Genomic DNA, 22,827 nt, shown 5'->3' with positions numbered 1-22,827 from the left:
GATATTTCAAACTAATTAGTTTCTTTAATTAGTATCACACATGTCTCCAATCTTGTAATCAGTCATTCAGCCTATTTAAATGGAGAAAAGTAGTCACTGTGCTGTTTGGTATAATTGTGTGCACCACACTGAACATGGACCAGAGAAAGCAAAGGAGAGAGTTGTCTGAGGAGATCAGAAAGAAAATAATAGACAAGCATGGTAAAGGTAAAGGCTACAAGACCATCTCCAAGCAGCTTGATGTTCCTGTGACAACAGTTGCAAATATTATTAAGAAGTTTAAGGTCCATGGAACTGTAGCCAACCTCCCTGGGCGCGGCCGCAAGAGGAAAATCGACCCCAGATTGAACAGAAGGATAGTGCGAATGGTAGAAAAAGAACCAAGGATAACTGCCAAAGAGCTACAAGCTGAACTCCAAGGTGAAGGTACGTCAGCTTCTGATCGCACCATCCGTCGCTTTTTGAGCAAAAGTGGGCTCCATGGAAGAAGACCCAGGAGGACTCCACTTTTGACAGAAAAACATAAAAAAGCCAGACTGGAATTTGCTAAAATGCATATTGACAAGCCACAATCCTTCTGGGAGAATGTCTTTTGGACAGATGAGTCAAAACTGGAGCTTTTTGGCAAGTCACATCAGCTCTATGTTCACAGACGAAAAAATGAAGCTTTCAAAGAAAAGAACACCATACCTACAGTGAAACATGGAGGAGGCTCGGTTATGTTTTGGGGCTGCTTTGCTGAACCTGGCACAGGGGTGCCTTGAATCTGTGCAGGGCACAATGAAATCTCAAGACTATCAAGGCATTCTGGAGCGAAACGTACTGCCCAGTGTCAGAAAGCTCTGTCTCAGTCGCAGGTCATGGGTCCTCCAACAGGATAATGACCCAAAACACACAGCTAAAAGCACCCAAGAATGGATAAGAACAAAACATTGGACTATTCTGAAGTGGCCTTCTATGAGTCCTGATCTGAATCCTATCGAACATCTATGGAAAGAGCTGAAACTTGCAGTCTGGAGAAGGCACCCATCAAACCTGAGACAGCTGGAGCAGTTTGCTCAGGAAGAGTGGGCCAAACTACCTGTTAACAGGTGCAGAAGTCTCATTGAGAGCTACAGAAAACGTTTGATTGCAGTGATTGCCTCTAAAGGTTGTGCAACAAAATATTAGGTTAGCGGTCCCATCATTTTTGTCCATGCCATTTTCATTTGTTTTATTATTTACAATATTATGTTGAATAAAAAATCAAAAGCAAAGTCTGATTTCTATTAAATATGGAATAAACAATGGTGGATGCCAATTACTTTTGTCAGTTTCAAGTTATTTCAGAGAAAATTGTGCATTCTTTGTTTTTTGTGGAGGGGTACCAACAAATTTGAGCACGTCTGTAGATATAAATAGCGATGAAAACTCAATCATCTACTATACCAGTAATGATTTTCTCTTCCTAGAACAGCTTATGGGTAGAAAAACACACATACACCAAATAGGATGTAACCTACCGGTATGAGAATTTTATTCCATAGATGCTAAATAGTGGTAAATATTTAGTATATCTATCTAACTTTACAATAGGAAAAAAATCCAAGCGTACATCATTTTTCCCTAGCACACTAACCAATATTACACCAGCTGTTTATTTTCTACAGAACACAAAACCAGATTGATACACTTCCATTGGATCTACTTATGTTCCTACCCTAAAATAATTCACTTAATGTATAGTTGAGACATATTAATGACCAACAAGCACACAGTAAGCAAAACAAGATTTATTATTTATGATCTGTTGAATTTCAAAACAAATCCTAATTCATATTAAAAAAAAAAAAAAAAAAAATCCCACTGTAACAGGATTACATATCAGGATAGATCAAGGAAAGAACAGTGTTTATACAAAGACTTTACTAAATAGTTCTGCATAAGAACTACAGTGATGTCCACCAATAGTTTTGTATTTCATGGGTAAGTATTCTGTGAGGCACTTACACAGGGAAACATGTGTTTAAACACTAAACAATGATGAAGGGTCCACTTTATCGAATGCTGCAAATGTTTGAAAAAAAGTTGTTTCTCCACTAACCAAGAAAGGAATTCACAATTGATTTGTATGGAATATTGCATGTTGCAGAACACCAAGCCCATTTGTGCCAACACATCAGAAATGTATTTTACTGCTGCATCAAACCGAGTTATTTGAAGATCAATCTGTATTGTTCATTTCAATAGGCAATACAGTACTCCACATACTGTAGCCTGCTTTCACAAGACTAATGGCTATTTTAATGGGACAGTAAGTATCTCTCCCCCTCCCCCCCAAATATCTTTGTGCTAATCAGAACAATTTTTCAGAACGTTATGCAAACCACACTCGCATGTAAAAATATGCTATTTTAGCAATGGTGTGAGACAATTTAACCAAATAAAAATTGTGAACTTTTGTTACAACAGTTGGGAGCTCCCGAGTGGTGCATCTGATAAAGGCACTCTGCGTGGAGTGCAGGATGTGCCCTATAGCCTGGACGTCGCCGGTTCGAGTCCAGGCTATTCCATTGCCGACCATGGACAGGAGCTCCCAGGGCGAGGTGCACAATTGGCAGAGCGGCGCCCGGGGAGGGGAGGGCTTAGGTCGGCCAGGGTGTCCTCGGTTCACCACGCACCAGCAACCCCTGTGGGTCTGGCCGGGCGCCTGTGGGCTTGCCTGTAAGCTGCCCAGAGCAGCGTTGTCCTCCGTCGCTGTAGCTCTGAGGTGGCTGCATGGTGGGCCTGCAGTGTGTAAAAGAAGCGATCGGCTGATGGCACACGCTTCGGAGGACAGTGTGTGTTCGTCTTCACCACTCCAGAGTCAGTGTGGGGGTGGTAGCGGTGAGCTGAGCCTAAAAATAATTGGCTATTCCAAATTGGGGAGAATTATAAAAACAATTGCCGACTACTAAATTTAAAAAAAAACAAACAAACAAAAAAAAAAACAACACAACAGCTAACAGTCTTTTCTGTGCATTTTAGTATAGTAAAGAAAAAGTAAATGTTACATGCTAGTTCTCAGAGCCCTGAAAAAGCAGGGTTACTGTAGATAATTTTATTACTGGCATGAAAGATTTAGGTAATGTATTTTTTTGCATATTGTTACAAAAATATATAACTGAAAATTCAGTGTACATCTTTCTTACTGTGATTACACAGAATTTGATTAAATCAACATCATAAACTTCTCAATTGTAAAGACCCTTCTTTCCAGAATTTGTATCAGTATCTGGCATTTTGTGGGTTCCTGTGCAGCTTCAAGTGCAGTCTTCAATTGCTCTTGATCGCCGGGGCTGTGGTTCAAAGTGAAACAGCACAACAGCCAGTGCTAACACAGAGCTCCAAGCTGCTGTTACTTTCTTCTTTCCCTCTACATCCTCTTTGTGAGGCCCAAAGAGATGGTGGCCAGTAAATCTGCCGAGTCAAACAATGGAGCAGCCGAGAGAAATACTTTGGCATATATTGTAGCTATGTACACTGCAGCAGAAGTCACATTATTACCCTAATTACACCAATAAAAGGTAGAATGAAAAACTAAATTTCAAAAACATTTTTAATTGGCAACGATTTTTTTCAATACAAGCAATGCAACATCAGCTCAGTCTTTTAAAGGAAAGTAAAAGTATGCACATGATCGCTGTAATAGGGCCTATTGCTTCAAATAAACTGAATCTTCTGAAGTATTTAATAATAAGTAACAGAAAGATTTAAAGTGTGTTTAGTCCACATAATATGCAAGCTGTAAGATACACTTGACTTGCAACACCTTCCAAAAAAAAAAAAAATTTTTTTTTTTTATTAAAATATATGTTTTTTGTCGGCTATGGGATTTAGCCCCATAGCCGACAAAAAACTGTTCAGACTGCCTCCAACTTTTCGTCTTGTCAGTGTGGTACACCAGGGCCTGCACTGGGCAGAGCGTATGGAGCTGTCACTCCCTGTCAGACTGAAAAGGAGGTGGATGGAAAGCCTTCAAATCCACAGACTGGCTGACATAAAATGACGAGATCGTCATCAGCAAAAAGGCAGGATTGGTACAGAGCGTAACCTTTGTCCTGGTCTCTGTACAAATTAAGCAGGCTTTTGCAATAGAGAATGCCTACATCTCACTCACCCGCCCACTTTGCAGAGGTGAAAGAAAGCAAGAAAGCCACTTTGAGTGATAAACATTACAGCTTAGCTGAATGCAGGGGCTCAAATGGAGGCTTCATCAGTGCATTAAGTACCACGTTTACCGTCCAGCGAGGAACAATGTCCTTCATAAGTGGCCGAAGCCGCAGAGCCCCTTTCAAAAATTACCCCGCCGGGAAGTGAGCTCCGGGGTAGAGAGTCAATTTTGACATGGCAAGATGAAATAGCTGCCAGGTAGACCTTTAAATGTAGAGGGGGATTTACCCCGGTCGAACAGATCCTGCAAAAATTTCAGTATAACTGCCATGGGACAGGTTGTGGGGTCGAACCCACGAGGCAGACACCACGTCTGAAAAACATACCACTTGCACCCATACTGGGAACGCGTGGACAGTGCTCTGGCATTTTGCAAGGCGTCTAGCACTATTAGAAAGCCCCAGATGGCTCAAATGCAGCCGTTCAGGGGCCAGACCCAGAGCTGCAGGCTCGATGGGTCGGGATGCCAAAAGGTCCCCTGTGCCTGACTGAGCAGGTCACGGCACTTGGGCAGTCTCCATGGCTGGCTGCTCAGGAGCTGCATCAAGGTTGAAAACCAGAGCCTCCTGGGCCAATAAGGGGCTACTAGCACCTTGGCCCGGTCCTGCCTGATTTTCTCCAGACACAGCAGGAGCATGGGAAGGCATATAACAGTTGCCTCGGCTACTGGTGTGCCAAGGCATCTATCGCCAGCAGGTCCCTGCCTGCTATTATGGAGAAAGGGGACAGTGGGTTGATTCCTGGGAGGCAAAGAGATCTATCACTGCTCTCCCGAACCTCTCCCAAATGAGGCTCACCACCTCGGAGGTCCGCCTCTCAGTATCTCAGATGACTGCCCGCAGGGAGAGGAGGTTCTCGTGTGCCCAGAGCAAAAGCTTGCGGGCCACGCGATGTAGATTGGGCCGGCCTGGTGGTTGATGTAAGCAACCACTGTTGTGCTGTCCATACGGACAAGCACATGTCTTTCTCGAAACCACCTGCAAAAAAATTTGCAAGGCCAGGTAAACTGCCTGCAGCTCTAAAACACTGATGTGGAGACCCTGCCAAGGGCGGTTCCACACACCTTGCGCACCCCTGCCATTCCGCACAGCGCCCCAAGGTCAGGCTGGATGCATCCATGGTATCGACCTCCCTTCTGGTGACACTGCCCAGCACTACGCCGAGGCTTAGATGAGCTGGCTGTTTCCACCAAGAGAGTACCTTTAGACAGTGATGAGACACTGTCAACAGGCGGTCACAGTTCAATGCAGGCTGAAAAATCCTGCTGTTGAACCAGGCCTGCAGAGGGCACATGTGCAGGAGACCCATAGGAAGGTCTGGGAAGCTGCTGCCATCAAGCCCAACATTTTCTGGAACGCCATTACCATGAGCACTCTTAGCTGAAAGAGCTCCAAAACACGCAGCTATTCTCTGCACACTCCAAGACAGGAGGATGTCTGAGAAGGCATGAGCTAGCTCTTCGCATGATTCACCATAACGCCTAACCATTGAAGGTGGCCGGTGACCAGTTCCTTGTGGGCCTCTGCCTGTGCTGGAGACTGAGCACAAATGAGCCAGTCGTCCAAATAATTGAGCACTCTGATGCCTCTGAGTCTCAATGGGGCCAGGATAGCTTCCTTGCACTTCGAAAAGGCACAGGGAGAGAGGCCAAATGGCAGTACATTGAACTCGTACGTGGTTCCTTGAAAAGCAAACCGCAAGTACCTCCTGTGCCCTGGTCTTATGGGGATGTGGAAATACGCGTCCTTGAGGTCCACCGTGGCGAAGCAGTCGCCTGGCCGGATTGACTGCAACAGCTGTTGCGTGGTCAACATTTTGAACCTCCGTCGACTCAGATACAGGTTGACCTGTCTGAGGTCGTGGATTGGTCTGAGGCCACCATCCCGCTTGGGCACCAGGAAGTACCTGGAGTAGAACCCTTCCATCACACGGAGAGGGTGTACCGTACAAATAGCCCATTTTTGCAGCAGAGCTGTCACCTCCTGAGACAGTACCACGGGTCCGTAACTAAAGTTGTAATCACGCCCCGAAAGGGAGGGGGACCGTGCTAGAATTGCAGAGAATAGCCGGTCTGTACGGTAGTAAGCACCCAGATGTCCATGGTGCACTGATGCCAATGCTCCAGGTTGCTTCCTGAAAAGTGGCCCTGGGCCTAGGGCTGCTGCTGGGCTTATGGCTTAGCATGAGGTTTTTGCCTCTGCGCCTGGCAGTGGAACTTGTTAAAGTTGCCACAGTACGCAGCCGCGACTCAGTTATGAAAACCCCCTCTGGCTGTAGTTGCAGCCAACTGTTCTGGTCTCTGAGGCTGCTGGAGCCTTGGGCGCCAGTTTTCCGTTGGTTTGTGCACCAGGGGTGGTCGCTGTGGAGCAGACGCACCAGTTCCTTTATGCACTCCTGTGCGCTGCAGTATCTCATCCACCGCAGGACCAAAAGGTATGCCCCGGTGTAATGGGAGCATCTAACAGAGGTGATTTATCCCAATCAGACACCAAAGTGGTCGTCTTGCAGCTATCAAAGCAGCAAGATTTCTGCCCACAGCCTGTCCGTTCAGTTTGGAGATACGGAGCAGGTTTTTATTCACCAACCTCCTCCAGCTGCTGTTGTGAGGGTCTATGACTCAGAAAGAGCCTTCAATAAACAGGTCAGGCCTGCTTGTTAGGGCAGGTAGTGTCCTTGGTCAGGGGCATTAGTTTAGGTGCCTGCACCAGAGAGGCAATTGCAACATCTACGGGAGGAAACTGGGCCAATCCCAGCTTCTCCACATCATACAGGCTGTACAACGCCCTCAATCGACCTGGGAAACAGCTGGAGCTGTAGCCGGGTGACCCCAGGACGATTAGACTTCAAAAAGAAAATCTGCGTGCACTGGGGGGGGGACACGGGAGAAGGAGCAGGATCATCCTCAAAGATGGACTGCTTCCGTGCCTCATCTGCAGGCCAGGGCACTTGCAATCTTATAGCAGCCCTCTTAATCAATGCCAGCTCTGCCGTCAGGGAGCGACTAGCTGCCGGTAATGGGCTGTCAGTCCACCTCCTCAGAGGGGATCTCCGGTTCACCCACCTCCTCAGAGGCGGCGATGGACAGCATATCCTCCTGCTGCCAGTCTGTGCTTAAAGCCCTGTGTTGCTCCAAGGGTATGTAACCGAGATGGTACCAGTCGGTACACAAACTTGAACTTGAAGCTTATCTATAAACTTGGACAAACATGCTTTCTTCTGAGCCAGCATGGCACAGAGATGTTAGTTTCCGAGCTGCCATCAGTGTAGTGTCTGAGCTAAGAAATTACAGCACAGATATACAGCTAGCTTATGTAATTTCCTTGACCAAATTTGGTCTTATTTCCCTCGCATGATGCATGGTGTGAGACAAAGCACATTTGCGTTTCTTCTTCACTTTACCAATGTCAGCAGAAACTCAGATAACAAGAAGTTACATTTAAGAAAAATAATATGAGTTTTGCTCAATTCTCACAGGCAGCATAGAGCTATACCCACGTATCACAAGATCGAATGATAAGGCTGGCGATTGCAAACAGATGATGTGCACCAGCTATGTACAGCTCCAATTTTAAGAGTTTATTAACCCTGTGTTGATTCAGAGCTTACATTAAAGCACAGGAAAATCGCACAATGTTTACAGACGTTTCAATGTTTTCTCACTTCCTTCATCATTTAATTGGAAAGCATAAGTAACGGGTTGTATAATGAAAAGGAACAAAGGCTGATGAAACAATAAGAGCTTGTGCCATTTAACTGGAACAATGTGTACACTGTCCCACACAAGGTGTGTGTTTATCAGAAAAAGCCTACATGTTCCAATAGTGTGTTATTATGCGTTCTGTGACACTTAACTAAGTTATAGCATGTCACTTTTAAGTGGTTTTAGAACCAGTTTTAATTGGTTTGATTATCGTCTGCAGGGTTCTCCCCAGGAATTCTGTACAGCCGGGCAGCAGAACATTATAGCCGTGAGCACTTTTAACGGAAAAATAAGCTTGCTTTATCTTAAATATATAGTACGACAAAGAATTTGAATAATGTGCCATATCGTTGACTATATCTGGTTGGGCTTTTTTATGTTCTACATTTTCTTTTTCATTACTGTTTTTTATTATGGTAAATTCCTGTGCTTGTTTAGGCACTCTACGATTTGACTGTGGAAAGATAACGTAGGGTTATTGGAGTTCCAAATAAAATAAAAATAACGGTAAGCGTTTCACTTACTTTTTAGCGTAATTATTGAGCTTATTGCTTCATTTAAATTGTTTATTTATGTTAAGTTTTCAGGGCATTTTGTTAATGCATGTCTATTTTTGTTTTTCACTATTCTACATTTTTTGAATGCATGATTTCCATTACACGAGAGTAGATGTTAAAACTTCATGCTGATCTGAACTCGGCTCTCGCCAAGATAAGCACCAACTAAAACATAACTTTACAGAAAACTAATGTGATCCATATGTGTCTCCATCCATCTGCGCTTCCTTCCATATGATGTAGATATCCTTCTGTCTGGTGTTGATGGCTGAAGTGTAATGCTGACTCCAGGGATCAGCTTATTGCCTCCCTTGCTCATCAGCACACACAACGGCTGCGATGCTGGCTCCGGGGATCAACCACAGTGCGGTCTACCCGGAGCATCAGCATGACAACCGTCTGGATTGAGCTAAGTAGGGTACATCTCTGGGGTCTTCAAGTGGGCACCTTTCATCCTCGGTGTCTCATCGACTAGCCCACAACACCTCAAGAGGGCTTGACGATGATTCTGGCATCCCAGCATCACCCCCCTCCGTCCCCCCCTCAACTCAACCCAGCTTACAGACCAGGGAAATGAAACCAAAACAATGAATGGCGGGGCAAACTGAGGCGCTAAGGCGCTCAGTGGTTTTATTAAATAATAAAACAAAAGATTTAAACAAAACAAAACGCTCAAACAAAAAGGCATGTTGGCCAAACAAACAAAAAACCAAACAAACAATAAACAGTAACAAGTAGTGTGCTGGCTGTGAAACCAGCATACGTAGCAATTGTTGTCTTTAAATTACCTCCTAACTCCACACTCGTTCTCCACTCCGGAACACCCTTCCTCGTGCAGCCAAACTACAGATCTTTTATAGTTGTGACAGAGGGACTAACTAGCTATCAATTGTTATATTATCCCTCGGTCACATTCTGCACAGATTTGCAGTGATACGACAAGTGGAACTTTTCTACCATTCACTTTCATTGGGATTCCAAATCTTGCAGTCCCTCAACAATGTAAAAAGGGTCAATTGCCGACTGTCACCTAGCTGAATGATTTGGTTGAACACATAACTGACTTTATTACAATTCAGGATCTTAAGAAAAAGACTGCAATACTTTACTACTGTGTACTGTACATAGGAGGAGACATCAAGTGTACTTGGAGACTTAACGACTGTACAGACATAAGAGGAGATACTACTTAAATATTTGGGAGTAGGGAGTAGAACTATTAATTAAGAACATGAAAGATGTATTTAAAATGGTACACCTTTTATAATTCTATTCAACTTCTGTTTCACGTTGCTATTTTGCTCCCGAATTCAAAATACTGTGTGTTGCTACAGTAAAACAAAAGCATTAAGGACAAAATACCTATGACTCACTCACTATAGAATTACACTCACATTTTTGTGGCACTCCCTATTTTCAACAAACATTACATCCTGTAGAAATACCACCCCATTGGCAAACACGCACACTACTCATCCTCCCCCAAGAAAATTCCAAACTAACTGCGCAGATCTACCAAGTAGAATGCATTCTTTATTTAAGCAATATAACACTGATGAGCGGGCATTACCATCTGGTAGACCATGTTGGGACTGGGATATGAAACGTAATTAACGTTAATACTTTATGAGCACCACTTTCCATTTTCGGTTAAAATGACCCACCGAATACAGTTTTTGTGTTGTTATTATTATTATTATTATTATTATTTATTTCTTAGCAGACGCCCTTATCCAGGGCGACTTACAATTGTTACAAGATATCACATTATACATTATTTCACATTATACAGATATCACATTATTTTACATACAATTACCCATTTATACAGTTGGGTTTTTACTGGAGCAATCTAGGTAAAGTACCTTGCTCAAGGGTACAACAGCAGTGTCCCCCACTGGGGATTGAACCCACAACCCTCCGGTCCAGAGTCCAGAGCCCTAACCACTACTCCACACTGCTGCCCTACTGTTGTTGCAGTTATTTATTCAAAACACAACCTTTTACTAATCTATATCCTAACACAAGAAAACTGCTCACAAACAAGGGGAGTATTAAGTGTTACAAAGTACTGTTTCACGGTGTACTGACAACCACAGTACATCGTGATACCAAAATCCTATGACACTTAATATCGGGGTAAAGAAAAATATCCAAGTACCGTGATTTTTTTATCTGGTTTTTTTTTTTTTTTTTTTTTTTTAAGCTTTTAAAGTAAAACTTTAATTGTGTGCTTTAAAAACAATATGAACTAAGCTTACTCATTTCCGCTTAGCAGAAGTGACCAACTACCCTGCGCGCTCTGGGAAAATTAAATTACTGCAGCAATCTATTTTGGATTTCAGCCAGATGACAACTACAATCTGGTTAAAGGCAGACAGCTAAAATGTCGTAATTGTTTTAAAAGAAGTGAAAAACAAGGGAGGAAACACCACCAATTTACTGAAACATCTTTCAGATCGACACCCCGATCTCTTTGCCAAAGTTTAAATTTTTATTTTACTGGTTTATTTTACTGTTCTTTAAAGGCATTGTGCACACTATGCCTTTAAACCAGCTTAAAACTGCTAAATACGGTTAGCATCTACACTACGCAGCGTTTAACCACTTCAACTCCAGATGTAAAAATGAAACCCCTTCCCAGGTACCAGATTTTGAAAATAATAATAAGGTTTTCAAACCTGTAATTGCTAGAAAATATGACAAATAAAACATAAATAAAATGACCTAAACTGTGTTTTTCATTAACCCTTTATGCTCCTGTGTACTACATACCCATGTTCAACACAGAGATAAAAACAAGTTTTATTTATTTATTTAATTTATTTTAGTTTGAACAATGAAAACAAAAACACTGCTAATAACACCAATAACAATAATAATCAGTAAACAGTAATTATCAAATAAAAGTCAAACATCAAAACGTATGCCATTATCGACTTGCTCTGTGTCATTTATTGAAATGTTCAATACAACAGAACGCGGGGTTGCCTTCACAACCACTGCACATTTTTCTTGTGTCCTTTCTTTTGTTTTCATTTTCGTAGCAGACCATGCACCTTTTTTGCAGTCTCTGCTTCCCAGTGTGTACAGGGCTACTTTGCGCAGGCATTTTGATGGATCTGCCTGCCGCAGACTTTTGCTTATTGCCTTGTACCCAGTGCTGTGTTTTGATAGTATTTCATCACAGCACTGCCATTTCAAACCAAACACCTTCCAGTTTGCAGCTGGCTTACCTGTAAAGTAGCTGCATGCTCTTTTGTTTGTACAGTCACAAAGGAAAGTGATTAGCTTTTCAGGAACAAAAGCCAAAAAACTCTCAAGTTCCACGGCGGGGTACAAATCTGTGTAAACAGGTGCAAAATCAAATGATGGAGGACTGGCATCATTATAGGGATCAGTAATAAACACCCAGCCCCTGCTGTTCTTGACTCCACATCCTCTCTATCATCATCGCTGAGTGATAAGTAAGCATCACTGTCGCTGGTATCAAAATCCTCCGAACCAACACCACGTACGTTGCCATGTCTAGCTTTCGCTAAAAACTATATAAATTAAAATTACTAAACAAATAATAAAACAAAAATAATAACATAACACTATTTATTTATATATATATATATATATATATATATATATATATATATATATATATATATATATATATACATATACACACACACACACACATACACACACACGCACGTACGGCATTGTACTGTAAGTGGGTTTTCATTTTCATTTTTACATCATGGTGTTGAAGTGGTTAATACCATACTTGAGACCACCTCAGGGGGTAATCGAGTCTAGTTCTAAATTAGATCGCATCAGGTAGTGCAGTTTGACAGAAGTGTGGATGCTGTACCAACATGAAGATGAAATTAATATGGCCATAGCCAGCCATGAAAAATCACCAAGTCACTTGCCCGTGCACATGCCTGCCCCTACATTAAAGTTTTTATAAACTGAAGAAAAAAAAGATTGACATTATTATATGTTGTTTATTTAAAAACAAAAGTTTCGTTAACATAGTTTTTTTTCTGATTAAGATACTATTAAATAATTTTGAGTACCTGAGGTTCTAAATTTGCAGGACCTGTGTGGTTTTGTACAGTGCAAATAAGTGGCTTTTTCTTTGCAACATCTGAATCCAATATAAAAAATAAGAAATGCTGCAATGCCAGACTATTTGTTTTAGACACCATATGTAGTTTTAAATCCTGATCTATCAAATTAGAAATTTAACAGTGATGTCACTATACAAATACAGAGAAGACAAAAGTGCATGCATACATAAACTTTTGTGCGATATTAATTATAAAATTACACTCAGCAATAAAATGAGCTTAAGCAGGTTTTAAAAGACGGAGAGTTTAGCTGCGTTAGTTTAGTTGTAAGCACATCATAAGTTTTAACCAATGTGCAGTTCAGAGGGTTGCAGCTCGAGCTTTTCGGCTGACCTGTCGATTTGATTGGCTGTGTTCTGATGAATATGCATTTGCTAAACTCGTCAAATAAAAAAAATAATTTGGATGATTAATTATGGGTTTACATTATAAGAGCACTATTTAAAATGAACGGTAATTTATTTTATTCCGTCGCTTTCATTCTGCACGTTTCTCGCAGGAGTAGAAAGTCTTGGTTAATCAGCTCTTTCACGTTTTAATAGAAATAAGAGTCAGCAAAGAGTCGTTTTATTTCAAGTGGTGCAAACTCTGCACTGGAGCAAATGCTTTGAATGAATGAATCTGCTTTGCTTACTGTTTAAATACTGAGAGACTCCAAGCTTGTTTACTGGAACCCTGCTTCAGTGCAATGGGAGTGAAATACAAATCCTGTGGTGTTTTTTTTTTTTTTTTTTTTTTTTTTTTTTTTAAATGGGTAGATTTCTGTATGTGTAATTATGACAGCCCCACAATAGTAGTGTGTGGCGGTGTAAATATATTTTTTATTTTTTATTTTATTTTATCTTCTTGTATTTTTATAGAGGGCATGGGCAGTATTTTGGTAAATAGGCAGTAATTTAAAAAGAGTGGGGGACTGTATGTTACCATTACTACTGCTAATGAGAAATTATGGAAACTAAATTATTTTTCTGTGCGAGATCTGTTTGTCAAAATGTTTTTTAAAAATCAGATAATGTTTAATAAAAAAATATGTATGGAGTTAAAACATGATCTATACTATACAGGGGCAGATCCAGACTGTCATGAAGGGGGATACCCGATACGAAACATACCGTAAGGATGGGGTAAGGATGCCCTTTCTGTCATGCATTGTGTGACAAACTGTCTTTACTTATTCAAACATATTCTATATTTTAACATGTGTTAATAAAAAAAGCTTATAACCCAGTGACAGACGTTCACGCCCAGGTATACTGCAGTATTATCACTTTGCTGTGTAACCTGTTAATCATTAAATGTGTTCATGATTCATGGGACATCTTATATAACCTCCACATAACACAAACATTACGTTTACCTACAGGGTAATATTTTATTATTCAGAGTACTCCAAATAAGTACTGATAAGTATAGCATATTGGTAATAAAAATCAGCAGTATTCCAACTGAGTATTCCAAAAAGACGTGGGATTATTACACTACAGGGTTACATACATTGTATAATTCTCAAAGTATAATTGCATAATTTACTGTGTATATTATTTGGATTTATTTATGAAACATTACCCATTTATAAAATAATGTGTTAAACTACACAGCGTCCTGCACCAAGAACAAGGTTAAGTTTCTCATATTGTTATGTGAAGATACATCGGTAAACTGGAGGATTCTTGTTATTTGCCTGATAATTAGGACAGATGTCTCTTCTTATTTTCCCTTGGGATCACATTTAGAAATTGGACACACAACAATGCAACACCACATTTCTCTCAAACTATAACTCCACTTCAGTATGAATCCGGCAGCCGGAAGTGGATAGCTACACACCAAGTCTTGTTTTGAGTCTGCTGTGAATAAAGTCTATTGCATTATTTACAGAAATGTTATGCAGACTTCAAACAGTGCTAAAATTCAAAAGGCTAATCTATCCTACTTACTGTATATAAAAGAGACCATAACTACTTATGTTCACACCAAACTGACTGTATTCCAATCAAAGTATCACATTAATTCAAAGAAAGACTTGTCACATTTGCAGGATCAACATTCCGTTTAAAAAAAAAGTCCTTTACTAATAGCAATAGTTTGTACTTGTCTAACTGGCAGCAGTATGAAAAAAAGATCAGAAAATATACATAGAATGTAAGCAATCTTCTCTCTTTTTTTTTAAAACTTATTAAATATCTTGAGACTCTGTCCCAGAATAGCAGTTACAAACTAAACCTCCCTTGGTAGGGTGCAAACTAGAAAAACAAAACAAAAAACAATTAATTATAAATCGTGTTTTAAATCTTGCAAGCGTGTTACAATCCTCCAATAAAAACGTAGGAATTTGCTACCACTCAGTAGTTGGGGTGGGTTTAAAGTACTCAGAATTAATCAATGCAAGACACAAGACAGGAAGGAGGGACATTGCCCAACTGCACAGGGAACATTTATTTATTTTTAATCTTGGGTGTATTATCGTTTTTTATCGCTTATACTGAAAATCAGAAACCCTACCTATATTCTACCTTCGTGTGTGCTTTTTTTTTTTTTTTTTTTTTTTTTAATTCCACACTCCTGCATACCTATACCACCACTGCTACTGTATAGCAATACAAATTGTAATACAACTTCATGAGGATATCCTTGATTTCCTTTTGCCAGTCAGTGAATGCTTTCTAACCATTCTGTATCTTGAAAACACAGAGCAAAAATACTAGATTTTGAGACCCTTAAGAATGTGTGGTAAACTACGTACATCCATTTACAGAGCAGACAGACATAACTTTACATTTAAAAGTACACAAAGCAAACAATAAACATTATCTAATTAAGGGATAACAGCATTGATGTGGCATTTTACAGTACGTACAAGTAGTCAGTCAAACTGCAAGACAAATGTTAACTGCTAATGATTTTTTTCAGGATAGACTTAATGACAGGTGCTACAGATATAAGTAGACTTAAAACAATGTTATACTTGCTTGTTTAATTAAGTTGAAGTGCTTGTGACTGCATCCCATCCTAACCATAAGGAGACAGCATACAATAGCAGCTTATGTTGGGGAAAGGTCATTTTTGTTTACAGTAGACCACATTTTAGAAATGTCTTTTTCTGTAATTTACAGTACATTTGTTATCACTGAAAAAGGGTTTTCAATCACAGGTCAAATTTCAGCTCAATGCTTACTTTTTTAATGTTTGTATACTCTTACAAATACTGCCCTCAATCATAATAACACATGTATACATACCATTACTGCAGGTGCGTTACTGAAAAGGATACTGTACTCTTGCAAAGAAAGTATACCACACAACATAATGAACTAATCTGTACAATTAATACAGCACTTAATTCACTGATTACTACAGCATTGTGGATACTGCAATAAATCAAAACAGAGGCTCCAGAGATTAAGTTTTGACTGAAACCAATTTGTGATTATGGCTAAAGCCTTGATACCACTAAGTGATTTTCTTGGGCTACCTGTAAAGTAGGTCAAACATCTGTGCTAATAAAGAAAATTAATCTTCTAAAGTGATCAGATATTACTGTACTTTTTTTTTTTTTTTTACAATATGACATTATTTTAGTTTAGGTATTGTGGCATAAATGCCAAATCAAACAAGTTCATACAGTAGATGTTACTAATTTCTGTTTCACAGGGAAGGCTCAGTTGTAGTGTATATAGAGATCCTAACCCACACCCACCTCTAGCATCCCCTCAAATGTTCAAAATACAGGAGATCAGGAGAAGATGACCTGCTCTGAAGCAAACAAGGAATATTAACCAATTCCCTGTTGCTGTTCACATCAACAATAAACCCTTTTCTCCATCTACAGTAGAAGGATCACAGGGGTAAAGAGTCACAAGTTTTGGCCCTTGATGTGGTCAGGTAAAGGGAATATGGTTGCTGATTACTCATTCAATGAGATCAGGTTTAAAACTAGCTTCTGAACTCTCCTCTGTGGCTGGTGACAAGCCAGAGGAGCAGACACTGTATTTCACTCACAACAGCCGCTTGTAAATAAATAAAAATCAATTGATTGCCGCTACAGTACTTGGAAGGGTGGATTGTTGACTTTAGATACCAACAGTCAATTCTGTTTAAAATGCACAGCTGCCAACCTTGTGAATATAAAATCAGGAAGGCGCCTAAAATCTTTACTGGAATGGCACACAGCAATGGTACAGCACTTCATGACTGATGTGCACAATACCACTTTGTGTGTGTATGGTGCCTGGGTCTTGTCCAACAATTTTAAGTGCTTCTATACTAATACATATCTTTGAAAGTGAAAATAATGTATGTATCAATATAATAACATTATTTTTTTGAGGAGTTATTGTATATGCTCTTTTTTTAAATAATAAAGGTTTGTTACTGTTTATACTTTTTATATCTTGTCAAGCTATCGGAGTCTGTTTTCCCATTAAAATCACATGTCTGGTAACATGCCAAATATGACTGGAGATAAAGGACCTCATTTACGAAAGGGCACTAAATTTGGAGTTAGCGTGCACATGAAATAGTGAGCCTGACGTGCGCGATCAATCTTAATTTTCTGCCCCATTTACTAACAGAGAACGCATTAATTTACGTGCACAGTATTTGGCTAATTTACATACCATACCATGCACACTACATGTATTGTGAGCGATAATTTAATGAGCACGATAATGTCAGAGACTTACCCGTGATCACCGTGATATCAAAAGCCCCAGCAGTCCCGGAGTATCTTTTGGTCAGTAGCTTATTGTGAAGGTGGAGGTGGCTTACACTGACCGAAAAATGAGCGATCAACAGACACAGCACTCAGCAGGGGACAGGCAGAGGCAACGTAAAGTGAAACTGCACCTCTTACCTTTTCAAGTTGTAGTCTGATGTAAAAAAATAAATAATAAAAAAGCCTTTTTCCTTTCTCCTTTAATGCATACAGTTCGCCCATTAGTTTCTGAAATTGCATTGATGTACTGTACTGTGGCAGGGTGCCCCGCCCCTGAGCATATTTTGTGTTTTATGTTGTATGTGGTGTGTATATATTGGTACACGGGGTATAAATTGGGCTGCGTATCACAAGCGATTTAAAATATATGTGTATTTAGGCACGGGGATTGCACAATCACTTCACATGCAGAGAAAATATGTATTAGTATGTGGGCACGGGGACTACACAAATTAGTTCATGTGCTGGGATTCAAGTGAATGACTAATTAATAATTGAATCCTGGCACAGCTGTATGTGAGTGTGTTCGGTGAGGAGAGAGCAAGAGTCGGGAGGAGAATTAAATAAGAGAAAAACTATTGCTACGCGTGCTAGTTTTAGACTAGCACTATACTTGTTTTGTTTCATGTCTGTTTGTTTTGGCCTGTGCCGTTTTGTTCTGTTCAAGTGTTTTGTGTTTGTCTAAACCTTTTATTTTGCAATAAACCAGCGCAACAGCGCATTCATTCACTCACCATTCTGTGTCCTGCATTTCCTGGCCTGACATCACCACATGTACGTTTTGGAATTCTTCTTTAAAATAACCCACCTCTTTAATATAACACGCATATTCAACATGTGCCGTCTGTATTGCATGAGTGACATTCCCATTAAGCCAATCACAGCTCACATAGGTAGTAAAACAGCAAATCAAATAGCACACAGGATTTGTTTCCTCACGCACACAGCACACAAGTTTGATTAGGATAGTGAAGCAAAGGCTTGTTTAAACTATTTATTTTACTTTGTGGCCAAAAAACATAGTTGGAGAGGTCACAGAAGCGAAAGGTGGAGGCGGAACACAGAAGATTCCAAAATCATTAGCCAGATGAATAATTTTGACAGCAAGGCAATGCGTCTGATTTGCAGTGCAACGGTTTCAGTTATGAAAGATTGTAACATACAACGTCACTATGACATGCTGCACAAAGCAACGTATTTTGAGTTTACTGGAAATGAAAAAAGCTATGGAGTCAACTAAAGGTTTTTCTGAAAAGTGCTGTGGATGCCATTAACAACACAACCGCAGGAAAGGCTTTTTTTTTTTTTTTTTTTTTTTTTTTTTTTTACTTCAAGAAGCCCTGGAACGTGCAGAATTACCTTGGAAGAAAGTAACTGGGATTACAACAGAGGGAGCACCATATATGACTGGTCAAAGCAGTGTGCTGGAAAAAATTAAAGAGAGAAATGCAGAAGTACCAATTTTCTTACACTGGATTCTGCATCAACAGGCATTATGTGGAAAATTTACAAAATTAGAACACGTAATGAGCATTGTTATCAAGTGTGCCAGAAAAGAAGTGCCAAGTGTCCGGACAGAAGTCATGAAAAGGCACAGTCATAGTGGTACTGTTTATTATTTCGCATTTTCACAGCTTGTCAGTATCTTTTTTTTTTTCCATTGCTGTTAAAAACGTTATCTATTGGAATATAAGTTAAATATTGAGACTTGGAATTATATAATCTTTTTTTTTTACTGTCTGAGATTTCCATTGAAATAAAAGACTCTTCTATTTCCAATTATTTTAAATTTGTGATATTGAGTTTTTTTGTCAATGTATATATAAAGCTAAGACTGTTTATTTATTGTATTTATGTGTATTTATTTCGCGTTCATGAATCAGCGAATCAAAGAAATCCGTTGAATTGATTCACTAAACTGAATGAATCAAACGAAATCGAGTCAGTAAAAAGAATCGAACTGCACATCCCTAGTTTTCAGGCCAGAAGAAGAGGTTTAAACAGCGCGCCTATCAGTGGTTAAAGCCTGGTCTCCGTACACACTAATAAATAATCACTTTAATGCACGCACTAAAATTAGCGTCCTTTAGTAAATAGCATGTGAATACAGCTCATCTCATTATTCTGAGCTGGATGCTCATTTAAATATATGATCATGCATTACCATACAAATCACATATTTGTTTTGATTACCATAGTATGGCACAATAAAATCAGTCTGCACCATAATATGCCCACTATTTCACGAGATAATTAATAAAATTGAAATAAATACAGAAATCATTAACATGCACATATCGCACACCATAAAGTTCAGTGCCCTTTCGTAAAGGAGGCCCAAAGAGTGATCCATTCAAGTGCAGCACAAAGGGTAAGGGAGTTCAAAAGCTTTCAAGATTTACTAGGTGGATTATAAATTGTAAACATCCAGGCCAAACAGTGTGCTCTAATCAAACATTCAACAGTGTTTTCAAGGAGAACTGTTGAGAACTGTTATTTATCATTCCCATGAAGTAGAATGGGAGTACCCAAACACTCATTTGTACATCCTCTCAATTCAATTTTCTACCTGGGATACAAAATGTAGACCGTATTTTCAATATAAAAATGACATCCATTCTTTTTTTTTTTGCACACAGTTAGCTAAGCAACCCAGTTTCCTTTTTGCCTTTGGTAACAGTCTGTATTTACAAATATGTTGGTTTTTTTTTTTACTTGCCAACTTTCTTCATATATCAATTTCTGTGTCCAGAAATGAGGAGGGCATTGTTACATTTTACTATTCGCTGTCTCTGAGAGTTTGGGACAGCCATTGGAATTATTCAGGTCCATTCTGTTTGGACAGCTACACATGTCATACAGTATGGAATACTAATGTATTTTAATGAGGATTATAGATTAATACCACCTGCAACCCTTTCAATACCAGGATTGCCATTTCAACCACTGTTGTCAAATAACATCCCACAGTTTCATATAGATGTATAAATACAGAATTTGATTCAAATGCCAATCTATAAAAATCTTTTTTGAATATCAAAAAAGGGTTGATGGTTTCAAATGCAGTCTAAAATCCACGTCGAATTTGTCGTTAAAACAAGAAAAATGTGTAATAATAATAATAATAATAATAATAATAATAATAATAATAATAATCATCTAACTGCAAATAGAATCAACATCCATATAAAATCAAAGGCTGTGGTACAGTTATGAAGTGAGAAAGTTAATGTTTACAAATTTAGACAGCTGTCCATTTTGTCTTTTCTAATCCCCAGTCTGATTATTTGTTTTTTTTCTGAATCCCATTTCTAGTCGCCTGTGCTTTGCACATGCAAATCCTTAAAGCCTCAAGAAACTATTCTCTCCAAAGGAAAGCCTTGGATATTTTTTCTCCAGACCTACAAATACAGTAGATAGTAAATGTATTAAGTACTCTGCAGCACTGTGCATTTACAGGAAGTGAAGGGTTGTTCTAATTGTGGCCATGGCCAGTTAATTAGGGATTACCCAGCTCGCAGTGCTTTCACTTTTTGCTTCAGTGCAGTACTTAGACCTGTATGATTGAATCATGACCAGTCAGGGAGTGACTGACTGACCTGAATTACAATCTGGATTGGACTCTACATAATTTAGGTTACTTCTTATTTTTTATAGAAGATTTAATATTGGTCTTATACATTGTTGGATGTGCAGATTACAGTAGCTGTTGACTGAAGTATGTTTTTTTTTTTTAATTTAGTGATCGCCAATTATTTTTATTGTTTTCTCCCCAATTTAGTAAATGTCCAATTATTTTTTTTAGGCTCAGCCCACCGTTACCAACTCTGCACTGACTCGGGAGCGGGAAAGACGAGCACACGCTGTCCTCCGAAGCGTGTGCTGTCAGCCGACCGCTTATTACACTCTGCCGTCTAACCATGCAGCCACCAGAGCTACAGCGTCGGAGGACAACGCAGCCCTGGGCAGCTCACAGGCAAGCCCACAGGCGTCTGGCCAGACTACAGGGGTCGCTGGTGCGCGGTGAGCGGAGGACACCCTGGCCGACCTAGCCCTCCTTCCCCTGGGCTGTGCTCGGCCAATTATATGGTATTAGGACAGTTATATTTAAGCAATAGAACCCAAAGAAGAGGGCTTCATAGTTTGTGTAAGGCTCACTTCACATTGTTAAATGTCCCGAGCCGGAGGCGAGGGTATTTAACATTACAAAAATGTTAAAGCCCTTTTTGGAGGGTTCTATTGCTATTAGAAAATAGGTACATTAAAAAAAAAAAAACATTTACAGTTCTTCTTTTTTTCCTGGTTTTATGCAGCACTAGTTTTTGTTGCAAATAAATACAAATGTTTTCCTCATTATTCGATGAGTAATTCCAGCAGTGGATGCTTTGTGGGTATTTCCAATTGCAAAATAATACCTCAATACTAAAAAAAAAAAAAAAAAAAAAGAGCTTCTACTTACATGAAGCTGTTCTTCAATTCAGGTACCTTGTACAGAAGAGCGAACACGGTTTGTGAACTGTTTGTAAAACATGTAAAAGAATAAAAGTACAGCTGACTTTAATTTTTTAAATTAGGATTTGAGTGCATGTTCATGTATTTGTGTAATAGGTCAAAATGAAAAATATAAAAAAGTTTTAGTAATTAAGCGTATCTATTATTATTATTATTATTATTATTATTATAGCAGACACCTTTATCCAAGGCGACTTACAGAGACTAGGGTGTGTGAACTATCCATCAGCTGCAGAGTCACTTACATCTACGTCTCACCTGAAAGATGGAGCACAAGGAGGTTAAGTGACTTGCTCAGGATCACACAATTTTTTTTTTTAACCACTGAACAACTTACCCAGTAGTCTATGTGGGGCAGCAGTGTGGAGTAGTGGTTAGTGCTCTGGACTCTTGACCGGATGGTCGTGGGTTCAATCCCCAGTGGGGGACACTGCTGCTGTACCCTTGAGCAAGGTACTTTACCCAGTAAAAACCCAACTGTATAAATGGGTAATTGTAATTGTAAAAAATTATGTGTAAAAAAATAATGTAATTGTATGTAAAAAAATAATGTGATATCTTGTAACAACTGTAAGTCACCCTGGATAAGGGCATCTGCTAAGAAATAAATAATAATAATAATAATGTGTTAATGCTGATCGTGCTGTTTGTTTAGTAACTTGTTCATAAAGTTTATTCAAAGCCTCCTTTCCTGGCATTTTTAGCGGGGAGCATGGTACCTGTGCTGTTACTGTGCTGAAGGAATGTTGCTGAAAGTAATCAGACTGCATCCAGTTGTTTGATTTCTTCAACTTGTCATTCAAACTGGAGGCTTGTTGCTATTGTGGTTACTGTATTGCCGCTGGCAGCACACACTATTCTCGATTTTTAAATTTAATTTTCTAAATTTAAATAGATAGATAGGACAGCGAGGAAGCAGAATTAGTCTACATTGACAGACAACATTCAGAGGGCTTGTACAAGAACAGAGATTTTCTTTCAACAAGATGAAAAAGGGTAAAATATACAAATACTGTATTTACATAT

At 39.5% G+C, this 22,827-nt stretch overlaps 1 protein-coding gene across 2 annotated transcripts in view; it reads right to left on the bottom strand.

Annotated features, from left to right (window-relative positions):
- Nucleotides 1-22,827, bottom strand: part of abhd17b (abhydrolase domain containing 17B, depalmitoylase) — a 39,702-nt gene that overhangs the window by 2,616 nt on the left and 14,259 nt on the right. The window lies entirely within an intron of this gene.

Source organism: Acipenser ruthenus, chromosome 1, assembly GCF_902713425.1.
Source record: "Acipenser ruthenus chromosome 1, fAciRut3.2 maternal haplotype, whole genome shotgun sequence".
In the NCBI taxonomy this organism is placed as follows: domain Eukaryota; kingdom Metazoa; phylum Chordata; class Actinopteri; order Acipenseriformes; family Acipenseridae; genus Acipenser; species Acipenser ruthenus.
This window is presented reverse-complemented; position numbering and strand designations above follow the sequence as displayed.